This window comes from Scylla paramamosain, chromosome 12 (genome assembly GCF_035594125.1).
Source record: "Scylla paramamosain isolate STU-SP2022 chromosome 12, ASM3559412v1, whole genome shotgun sequence".
Lineage (NCBI taxonomy): Eukaryota > Metazoa > Arthropoda > Malacostraca > Decapoda > Portunidae > Scylla > Scylla paramamosain.
In genome coordinates, this window is record NC_087162.1 from 4,948,119 (window position 1) to 4,960,930 (window position 12,812).

Below are 12,812 nucleotides of genomic sequence, written 5' to 3' on the forward strand. Positions count from 1 at the left end.
GTTTCTAAGAAATATACAGGTATCAGTGCTGATGGCAGACATAAACACCATTCCATTTCAAGATCACCATACTTTTCAATGGCATTCATTTACCTACATGTAGATTTTTTCCCTCTTTCTTGGTTACTTGTGTAAGCTTCTCATTTCAAAGTTACAGATTTTAGATTAATAAAGAAGCTATCCACCTCAGGGAGCTCAGCAGTAACTTTCAACAGTAGCAGTGGTGAATATTTTTTTAATGGTGAAGGGTATTTCTAAGATAAATTCATGCTACTCAGAAATCTATCTTCCTAGTAAACTGTAATTTCTTCTAATGCCTTGTTTTTAATAGAATTGGTTTCTAAAGTTAATGTAAAGTGACTTCTAGATTTACCTCCCTGGTGAAAAGGTCACAAGTGTGCTAACATTCCTTCATAGGTTGGTATTATACAGGTTTTAAGTTCTGGAGACAATAGTGCTTTCAAGGATAGTGGGAATATAGCAACAGCACTATTGAGGTCCTCAGTGGGTGCCTGTCCCAAGATGTTAGTGGGGTTTTGACTTATCATTTCAGAATGGAACGTGACAGGATAGGTGTATATGTAGTGTTTACACCCTTCTGTTTTTATGTTTGACATTTGGGAAAAGCAGAGGTAGCCTAGGCAATTATCTTTGTTAGTAGCTAGAACATAAAAATTAGCAGAGATATATACCATCTTGCATGATGCTTATGTTAGTCAGCTGAGCAGTCTGCAAATTATTGAAACAAAAGTCATTTTTTGTCAGCACTGGGTTCATTACACCTACTGAATGCACAATTGTTGAGATAGGTGCACTCTTCTAAATTGGCCATAAAGTCTTAACATATTGCCTAACCTTCCTAAATTTATTTCTAGATTATATAAAGTGCATTCACTAGGAACTTGGGTGGTTATTGAGTAATCTCTTACTATTTTGACCTAGCATTGCTGCTATTGACAGTTAGCACTCTTGCTGCCAAGAAATGGTAACTTCTTGAAAATATTTGAAGATTTGTAACTTTGGAATGAAAGTTTTTACACAAAAAATTTATGATAAAAATGTGTAAGGAGTCATTTGAAAAACAAATGAAATCAGAAAGATCACAAAAATTTTAAGAGCTTTTAGCATGATCATGGGATGCCAGGATGGTTTTGACACTGTCATGTAGCCATGGAGTTTGTTAATTATCATGTATTTCATTTGATTATTTATTTTAATATTTGATTTATGGAAGGTGATGAAGGAAACACAGGCTGGGAAGCGAATACTTTATTCCTGACTAGTTTCACCCACTGGGCTTCTTCATAGGAATATGGTTCATAGGCCAAGCCTTCCTAATTATAGAGATACTGAAGTAGTAGTCTACTGTCCTGAGGAGTGCTGTTTGGTCCCAGGTCATGTCCTCCATCTTATGATTGGCTTGTGCACCACCTTCCTGGGTCATGTGGAAGACATGGAGAACACAAAGACAGGAGACATGACCCGGGATCAATCAGCATTCCTCAGGACAGTAGACTACTGCTCCAGTATTCCTATAATTAGGACAGCTTGGCCTGCAAACCATGTTACTCTGAGGAAGCCCCATTGGCAAAACTAGTCAAGAATAAAGTATTAATTTCCCAGCCCATGTTTCCTTCACCACCTTCCACAACTTGTCACAATGTCCTTACATTTGAGTTACACTTGATATTTTTAAATAAGGTTTCTAGCATTGTATGTTACTTCAGAGACACTGGAGATGTATAATAAGAGGATTAATTTATCTCTTGTGTAATTTTGATTGGTCTGGTAGAGTGGTTAATGCAGTAAGGCTTTGGAACCAAGGGAGCTAGTAAATTGTTTGTGTACCATTGTATGTTTCCTACGGATGGTGGTGTGATAGGGCTATCTGTTGTAGAGTACTGGAAATTTCTCAAAGCCAAGGAATTGTTTCATCAAAACATGAGTCTCTCAGACAAGTTCATTTCATGTCATTCTTAGAAAACAGAAATGACTTTATTTGTCTTGTACACTGATATTTACTTGGCATGAAATGATTGTACATGCCAAACTCCCTTATTGCCACACTTGCAAAATTAGAGGTGACAGAAACAAAGCCAGCTGTGGTAGCTGATACATTATCATGTAGAAATATAGAACTTATATAGCTTTTCACTTTTATATAATTCTTTTATTAAAGTAAGTATAGCAAAAGTAATGATCTCCAGACATTACTGAATGAAAATACTGAAAGACAAGTGTGTATATGTGTGAAGATGGTCATATCATGCATTATTATTTTTTTTACTTATTTATTTATTTTTTTTTTTCAATGGTGATGGTATAAGCTAACAAACTCATTTTATACAATTATCTTTAAAAATTGGAATACATATTCAATAGAGCATCTTATAAGCCACAAAGTATGGCTAATATTGTGGCCTATAGTGAAATATACAGAATAAGTAGTACACTACATTGGTAATTTTTTGATGGGGATCATTGTTGCAGGGAAATCAGGATTTTGGCAGATTTTTTAAAATGTTCCGGGATAAGCTCTTAAACACAATGGATTATTTAAATCTGTTGTGTGTATGTATGTATGCATGCTTAAGTATGTACATGCATGTGTAGAGCATGCAGCATGAAAAGAAAAAATGGACAAAATATTATTAACTAAAATTTTATAAAGTGTTTCTGAAAGCTTTACATATTTTGGAAACAAGAAAGGAGTGAAATTTTTCATTCACTCTGCTGGTGGTGCCAAGTTGTTGCAGCAGCTCACTAAGTTAATCTCATGTATATAATGTAATATATTAGTTTTGATTGTCAGTGATTGTACATATAGAGTGGCACACATTATGTTGAAAACATACCAATCTGTAAAGATATATATATATATATATATATATATATATATATATATATATATATATATATATATATATATATATATATATATATATATATATATATATATATAAAGTAACAACAAAAAGACATTCACCTTATGGTATCTTTGATTTTAAATTTTAAAGCTATTTTCTCATGTGCATTCTATACATGAACTCATGTACATCTGAACAAATATTTTAGTCATAAAAATTACCCTTTAAACTCATATATTATGATTTTTTTTAAATCTCAGAAATGGTTCAATGAATTTGTATATTAGTCCATAAGACAAAATATTATATTATTTCAGTGGCTAGATTTTCCTAAAATTCATTAAGAATATATGATTTAACATGTGTATGTATTTCATATTTATTCAGAATGAGCAACAGTTGCTTGACTTTTTTTTTTATGCAAATATAATTTTTTTAGTTATGGGCTGCAGTGTCAAGATCTGAAAACAAGGTACCATAAAAGACTTACACCAGAGACTGGATTCTGAAGAGTATAACATTATGTATATAAATAATTGAATGAGTATTCAGCAATATTGTAGTAGGAAGAAGTTAAGCCAGATGAGGACAACAGTATGCTTCATGATGTAATCTGATGCTTAAACAAACATGCTGGGCTCTGTAGAGATTCATGGTATTGATTATACTAAATGTAGTTTTAATAATAGTTGAAATTATTGGGTAACTGGATATATCTTAAAAGATCTGAATACTAGTGTGAATGTGAAAATTAGTATTGAAGCAATTTGCAATATACTTAAATTCATATTAATAAAAAAAATAAAAAATGTATAAAAAGCAGTGGCAGCTTTTGAGACAATGAGGAAATAATGAGTGTGCTCCTTCAAAGCTTTGTCAAGTAACTGGGAACCGTTGTATGGATTAAAGCAACAATATTCAGCTGTTATTATGCAACTTTTGAGGTTTGAATCTTTGTTATTTTAGGAGCTTAAATGCTTACAATGAGGATGAACTAAAGGATATCTTTCACCTGAAGTGGTGAGTAATCAAAATTCTGTTCTCAATTATTCTTTCATAAAAAGTACTACTTCTCTAATTAATATTTTCAAAATTTGTGGTTGTTTAAATTAGAACCATTGTTTTGTCCATAGCAAGACATTTATGAATATGAGTAATGACTGTAACATGTAATTTGTTGATGTCAGTATTATTAACATAATTTCTATGAATTCTATTAATTTTCTTTTGAAATGTCATGTATATGACATGACATTTCAGTCTCTTAAAATCAGAATTGAAAGTGCCATCAGTTTTGCAGCCAAAGAATTGATTAGTAGCATCAGTCATAACAGATCAGTCATGCAGGCAGTCAACAATTCATAGACCTGTAATGTGAGTTGAAGAATCAGGCTATTTTGTAGTTGGTCATTTGTCTGAAACCAAGAAATCTGAACCTTGATGATCAACAAGGGAATATAAGGTCCTGTGATTGAATCATCTACTTGACTTCAACAGTTTCATGAAACAGTACCACATATCAGACTTACCACACATTTGCAGCAATATTAGGTGTAAAGTATGAATGTTGATGTGTTAGTAATTGTATGGGGTGTGTTACTAATGACTGAAGGGACTTGTGACGAGAAGTGATATCATTAACTATATTTTTTCCACGTGTTCTGATTTCAGTAATTTGCTGCTTCATAAGAAAATGTAAATCAGAAGATCATATTTATTAAGAGTTTCTTTATGTATTCCTTTCGTATGATAAATACCGTAGTTCATTTCTGTGACGTACGAGTATTAGCATTAAGAAACTCCCCACAACAACCTTGAGAGAAAAAATGATGGATATTTCATTGTTTTTTAAATATTTCTTTTAATTTATGACATGTTACATGATTTTTCTACCAAATAAGTATTTATTTGCATTCCTTGTTATTCTAATATTGCAAACGTTTTTTGTGCAGAATCCATTTCATAATATTTGCTGAATCACAAAGAAGTGATACAACTTGGTTGTAACTTTCAAATTATTGAGTATAACAGTGTGTGTGTGTGTGTGTGTGTGTTCTATTATATATTTGTTTTGCCATACTGTAAGCACAAATACATGGATGAAGTTGTTAAAAACCAAGTCATACCAAAATTTTGTGAATGTAGTTGATATATCTATAAAAATTATTATAATATGGCACAAAAATCATTTACACAGTGAAGTGGTGTCTATTTTTTATTGAATTAAAGATAATTTATTTAACATTAAGTGAAATAATTATAAGTTTCCTTGATGATAACTGAAAATAGATGATAGTAAGGCAAAAGAATATTTGAATTTTTAGTGATGCCATAGTTTTGAATTTGCTAAGGTCTTTATGTATGTGATATCTGAAACTGTTACCAAGTGTTTTTTTTTTTTTTTTTTTTTTTTTTTTTTTTTTTTTTTTTTTTTTTTTTTTTTTCCTACTGCCAGCTAAATAAAACTCCTGCTAACTGATGGTACTTCATGCCAGTGACAATTTGTGTGTGACAAGTAAAATCAATCATTGTGTGATTTAAGAGGCAGAAATTTCTGTATGTATAATTGCTCATTTTTTTTATTCAGTTTATTGCAAGGTTATCATTAGTTCTGGAGTAGGTTATGTATGTAAGTGAATTGCATTAGGAATTGGTTAAGTGAATCAAGAGATGGCATTGTTAGCCAAGGTGGGTTAAGTAACAAGTAATACTTAAATGCACAAATTGTTTTGTCACATTGTTCATGCACATGGTCCTCACTTTCATAATCAGTGATGTGAATCAAGACATTTGTTCATTCTTGTAAATCAAAAACCTGAATTTTATTCTGTTTTTGTGTCATCGTCCTCTTCTGTTTAACGTTCCCTTATTGTTGCTTAGTGCTACATAGACATATACCTGGCACTAGAGTTATCATCTTATCATTTATTGCACAGCACTCATCATCATCACCATTTTTTATCTAACATTCTTATTTCATGTTACAGGGATTGGACAGCTTATGAATCTTTCCCACTTTTTATAGTCATAGACCTGTGTGTTTCAAACAAAAAGCTTCCTCTACCCTTCTCTAATTGGGAACAGGTTTGATTTCAGGGTGACCTTCCCTTATGGAGGCTACTGATCCAGGATATAAGATCCTCTTTTTAGAGACTGATCATTACACCATTTGATGCATTTCCACAGTGTGAATGCATCTCTTGGTGGTCAGTAGGGGTGCCACATCTCTGTGCTATTTGTTTTATTTTACAGTACCACTCTACTAAATTTACTATCAGTAATCTATGAAAACTTAGGCATTAGCACTTGTTTTTATATTTGATTTTATGTATACAAAGATTTACACTGCTCAGTGAAAACATGAATAGTTGGGAGTGATCTTTATCTGTGTTAATATACTAGATTTTTATTCCTTTGATGAGACAGATTCTCAGCTATCTTCTTTAAGGGGGGATGTTGGCCAGCTTTATAGATATTTAGACAAAGGCAGTTAAAAGGATCATGACAGAATAAGTGTGCAACTCCAGAGATTTAAATATCAGGAACTTTATGTTTAACTTTTCCCAAAATGAACAGGCTGATCATTAGATATAATATAGTCTCATATGTATCCTGCAACTTATACTCAACATCCCCATTCTTGTTTCAAGTCCATTTTTTATTTTTTTTCTTATTTTTATATATCACATTGTATTATGTAATTAGAAAAGTACAACATACAATGTGTGTTCCATTATTGATTGTCAATTGTCATATATTCAGGTTATGCAATTTTGTAGAAGTTCTGTAAATTTTGGAGCACCTGCACAGTTTTACCTTTCATGCATGTAGAAACCAATTTTTTCACTACCCAAAATCCCTTGCAGTGTCCTCTGATCATCATTGAACCATGGCATCTCTAAGAGTTTGTTAGTCTATATCACAGACTTTGAATTCCACACCTGCATGATCATTTATCTTTCTATCTGCATATATACTTGGCCAATACTCCTCATAACTGATAGCCTTGACAAGGCAGCACACACACACACACACACACACACACACACACACACACACACACACACACACACACACACACACACACACACACACACACACACACACACACACACACAGTTTAGTCACTAGGCCTTTTTGGGGAAAGATGATAAAATATAATTGATCTTTAATTAAAACATTGTGTTGTCTCCCTTTTTCTGTGTGTGTATTATATTTCCTTCTTTAACATAGTGCCATACTCATTTATCAAATTAGGATTTCTCTTGAAAAATTATAGCTGGTGCACTGCCCATTTTTATTAGGAAATAAACCACAGCTTCATTCTGCCACAAAAGCAGCCACACAGCTCATATACAAATAGCAAGAATTTCTGGAGATATCAAACTTGATAGTTGTTTGTTGATGTTTTTTATATTATATATATATATATATATATATATATATATATATATATATATATATATATATATATATATATATATATATATATATATATATATATATATATATATATATATATATATATATATATATATAATTTCATTGCTCAATAAGTAAAGCAAATGCACAAAACCGCATAAAGAGTGAACTAAAGTGAGGACTGTGTGTATCACCAACTTATTCAAAGATGCTCAAATATTGTGATTGAAGTATTGTAGGGTGTATGTAAATAAGTGTTACCCAGGGGAAGAGAGAAGAGAATAACATAATTCCAGTGACAAACATTAGCAAGCTACTTAAAAGACATGATGTTTTTGGGTGCTACAGAGTATAATAACAGTGTCACAAAGTCCCATCTTGCTTGTTGAGTAATGTAAGTGTCACAAGCATAAGCTGCAAACCCTGTTTCCAGGTATGTACTGTACCAAGGCTTTGGTATGTTATAGTGGCAGCAATATATCACAGTTTAATGTATAGTTGTAAGAAATATTGTCTTTTTATATTGAAATATTTATTGTATTGAAGTGATGTAATAAACTGCCAATGTTCTTAATATACAAGTGATGTTAATTTTTAAACAGCATTAATTTCTAACCATTGTACTCCTGTGTAGTCTTATGGAAGAAGGTACACAAATGTTTAGCTACAGTCAATGGCATTACTTGTATATACAGTATATATTTTTTTCCCTTTGTTGTAAAATACAATATAATGTAAATATTTTGGAGTCCTAAAACTTTATCAAGAGACTTTATAATATTGGAAGAGATAATTATATCCCTTTTCTTTTAATGATTAGATCCACTCAGGTATGGATTGAGTCAGGTAACTTTACTTTGAAGGTATAGTAAATATTGATGTAAACCCCTCATTATTACAGTTCACCATTTAACAAAATCAATCTAGACTCGTAAGTTTTCTAAAAATCTAAAATAGTGTTGCCTGACTCTAACATTGTGCTGCAAGTAAAGTACAGCTCCAGATCACTGTAGAGTCTGCCAGGCAGGGTAGTAAAAGCCTTAGGTGTTGGATCCAAAAGTCAAACAAGCTTAATTATACTAATTGTTTGGTTGCTGCACACTCATGAAAGAATTACAATAGGGTTTTATGCTTCAGAATTCCTAGTTCTAGATTTTCTTTTTTTATTTTAAATTTGTTTACTTATTTATTTATCTATTTATTTGTCATTATTTTCATTTATTTATTTTTTTTTCAGAAGACCTTAATTATGCCTTAGAAAGTTTTTATTTTTATTTTTTTTATTATTACTATTTTATTTTATTTTATTTATTTTATTATTTTATTTTTAGTGTGTGTGTGTGTGTGTGTGTGTGTGTGTGTGTTTTGCTGTGTGCACATGCATGCTTGCATGCATTCATGTGTGTGTGTGAAACTGGTGGTTTACCTACAATCATTTATTCTAGAATTTTTCTTTTTTTTTTTTTCTTCTATTTTGAAAGTTTAAGGCGCTTATGAAATGTGAATATTTCATAGCTTTATTTACTGTCTTAATTATAAGACAGTTTTGCATAATTTTATTGTACAGACTTATTATACTTACAAAACCACTTGCAGGTACATAAAGCTCTTTTGTTGTGCATGCAATAATCAGTATGAAACTATCAGCATCACACTCTTTCTGTACCTCACCACCTCTTGTAGGGTTTGTTTTCAAGTACTATATGTGATTGCATACACACATGCACACATATAGAATTATATTTCAATTCATGCAGATTCTTCATATAATTTTACTTCAAAAGTATGGTACATTCCCTGACTTTTTTTTTTAGAATGTCATACACACTTACAGATGAAAGAAGCATATATTCCTTTTTTTTTTTTGTGGAAGTTTTAAAAGATACTTCATTGTACTGTTCTTGTAATGGAAGAATTCTAAGAAATCTGCACTTCCTTTTTTTTTTTTTTTTTGTGGAAGTTTTAAAAGATACTTCATTCTACTGTTCTTGTAATGGAAGAATTCTAAGAAATCTGCACTTCATTGTTGCCATTCCATAGGTAGTGAATTGTTGTGAGGAAAGGTTTTTGTCAGATAAAGTGTTTCATCAAGAGTGAAGATAAAGTGTTATTTATGTGTTTTGAGAGAGGTGGTGTTTCCTTTGTCCATTGACTTGAAACTAGATTTAAGTGATCCCAAGCATTTCCAATGAAGTACCTGGAGAATTGATAAAACATGAATATTACATGTCCCATCAGATTTACATAACCTTGCAGCCATTGTTTTCTATGTCAAATATATATTATGTATGTACCACAAGATTCTATTACATTTTAACAAACTTTTAAAAAATGTGGTGTTTGAAATATGTATGCATCAATGATGGTTGATCAAATTTTTGTTGAGACAGTTTTGTACCATGTCATCAATCTGGCGAGGCACATCAATGTCTGTGCCATTATCTTTCATGTGGTGTTTTGTGTGTTTTAGTTTTGTTTCTTTTTATTCTTTAAATTTACATGGGAACTGATTGATCACTTTCATATTATATAAGAGATTTTTCTTTGTGATGAAGCAGCTCAGAAGTATCTCATCCCATCACAGAGAGAGCAATGGTGACCCTTATATGAGTATCATTCAGATCTTATCCATGTACTAAATGTACACTACCCATACACCTTGAGGTTCAAGATGTATGTAGTGCTCTTTGTGGTCATCATTGCAAGTATATTTTGACTTTCAAACAGTGGATACAACATAAATAGCTGATTGGAAACTGAAAGTATTGCTTACAGATCTGAAAAAAATATATATATTTCTGAATGTTACATGTTGGAGAGTGTTTGGCCAGCTTGGGGTGAGGTGCATTTTGTGTCTGAGCAGGTGCTTGACCCTGGCAGAATATTTCTGTTGATCTGCCTTGCCTGCCAGACATGTAATATGTTTCACTGATTTTTTTTACATATTTCATTACACATTATCAGAAATTAATATAAATTATAATATATATATATAATATATATATATATATATATATATATATATATATATATATATATATATATATATATATATATATATATATATCAGCAAAGTATAGTTTGGATCTTTTACATAAAAGAATTCATGTCATCATCATCACACACACACACACACACACACACACACACTTATCATTACTATTGTTGATATTTATATGAAATGGGAGTACACCAGTAAAGTTAACACACAGCAACAACACGAGCTTGGCAGCATTTTATAGGTATATAATAAATATTTTGTTACTGTTATATTTGTGTCATGAACCCATCTAACATTATTATTTATGAAGTTGGTGAAAGCTAATCATATTGTTCATTAGTAACATATGGTTTGGTTGTGATAATCCCATCACCTGCAGTGGTGTGTGGTCTGGTACTGTATGTTGCTGTCAGCTTGGACCAGTGTTTTGAAGCACTGTTATTAAGACTGTTCTTCAAAAACCATATATATGATTACTCTCTCTCTCTCTCTCTCTCTCTCTCTCTCTCTCTCTCTCTCTCTCTCTCTCTCTCTCTCTCTCTCTCTCTCTCTCTCTCTCTCTCTCTCAGAGAGAGAGATTGGATGAGAGAGAGAGAGAGAGAGAGAGAGAGAAGGAACATAAATGCGAATAGAACGGATGGAGGAAAAACGACAGTAAAGAGGACAGGAAAAGAAAATACTGTACTTATTATCAGTATTTCTCTCCCTCTATTTTTTTTTTTTTCACTCACTTCTCACCATTGCTGCTTATATTTTTATTTTTTTCTACTTTCTCCCCGTCCTCCCATATCCTCTTCCTTCACCCTTCCTCCACTTCCTTGCATCATTTTATTCTCCTTCCATGGTTATTACCCTTCCTCCCCTTTTTTCTTTTTTCTCCCTTTCTCTTTCGTCCTGTCTCGAACCTCCCTCCCTGTCACCTCCCCTCCCCTTCATCTATCAGAAATAAGGGACAAGGGAGTAATAACTACCTTCCTCTCTCCCTCATTCGTTTGTCATTTTCACTTCATCCTTTCTCACTCTAATTCACTCGTATAATTCCACCTTCATTTACAATCAGTCTCATTCTATTTATCAATCCTCAGGATTGTTCTTACTTTCAGAGAGAGAGAGAGACAGACAGAGAGAGAATTGAAAAGTATAGTTGTAAATTGTGTTGAGATGCATATAGTTATACCGTGCCTCTCTATACGCTTTAATTAATACAACAGAGAAAGTATCACCTTGTCACTGGTGAATAATATACTCCGAACAAGTATCATTGGTCATTCCATGCAGTATTAAAACTTTCCAGTAAATTGTTATTTGTGCCACAACCAGCGGAAAATGGTGATATAAGTATAGCACTTAACACTGAGGTAAATATCCTGCAAGTTGAAATGATAAGTGCTAGAATCTAGGTCTTATATAATGAGTAATATTGTGAAGAGGTGTGAATGAAATAAAACAATGTAAAAAGTATTATAAAATTATACGCATATACAGTACTGTTAAAGAAGTTAAAAGTGAGTTTGTCTGCTGATCTGGTTATGCAGGTAGGATTGACATAGTTGTTAGGAGCAAAACCCTGCTATAACACATCATTATGGAACTTCAAGAATATTTTTTAGATTTGCCCTATGGAAATAACATTAATTGGCGGCGTTTTCACTTGAGGCTAATGTTAATTCCACATTATCCATACTTTTGTACTCTAGCACTTATTGCAAAAACCTTATTATTAACTGTCAGTTCGTCAATGAATAACTTTATAGGTGCTTAAGACATATTTTTAGTCAGTTCCCTTTATAATGCAATCTGCTGACAATAGCGGCTGAGCTTGTTACATTTTCCAGATAGAAAAGTAAAGAGGGATATAAAGTATGAAGGAAGTCATTAATTCGAAAACTGACATTGAAAGACCGGAAGAGGGATATAAAGTATGAAGGAAGTCATTCATTCGAAAACTGACATTGAAAGACCGAAAGTCTTTCAAGTAGTTTTTTTTTTTTTTCAAGTTTTCAAGTAGTTATACTGACAGGTAAGGCAGAGAGGGCTATTGAAATATAACAGTGATTTTACCGCATAGGCTACATATTATAACAGAAGAAATGGCATGAAGTGATGAATGTAATTGTAAAGCATACATGGCTTGAAAAGTGACGAGCTGAAACTTCCTAAAGAATAAATAGTTAACAGTAATTTAGAGGCTAATAATTAAGTATATCGGAAAAAAAAAGTTAAATCGCGGAAACTTCTCAACAGCTATAACATTCTATACAAAAGATAATTTGATACTGTAAAACATTATTAATAAAAATGGGAGAATAAAATGATGCGCAGAAACTCGGTGGTGGTAGGGGTTCCCAACTAGTAAATACGAAACAGTTCCTCGGTCATGGCGAGGAAAGAGGTGAGTATGAGCGTGTCTCATAGCTGGGTGAGTGATGGCCAGCTGGATGTATGAAACTTCTCAACAGCTATAACATTCTATACAAAAGATAATTTGATACTGTAAAACATTATTAATAAAAATGGGAGAA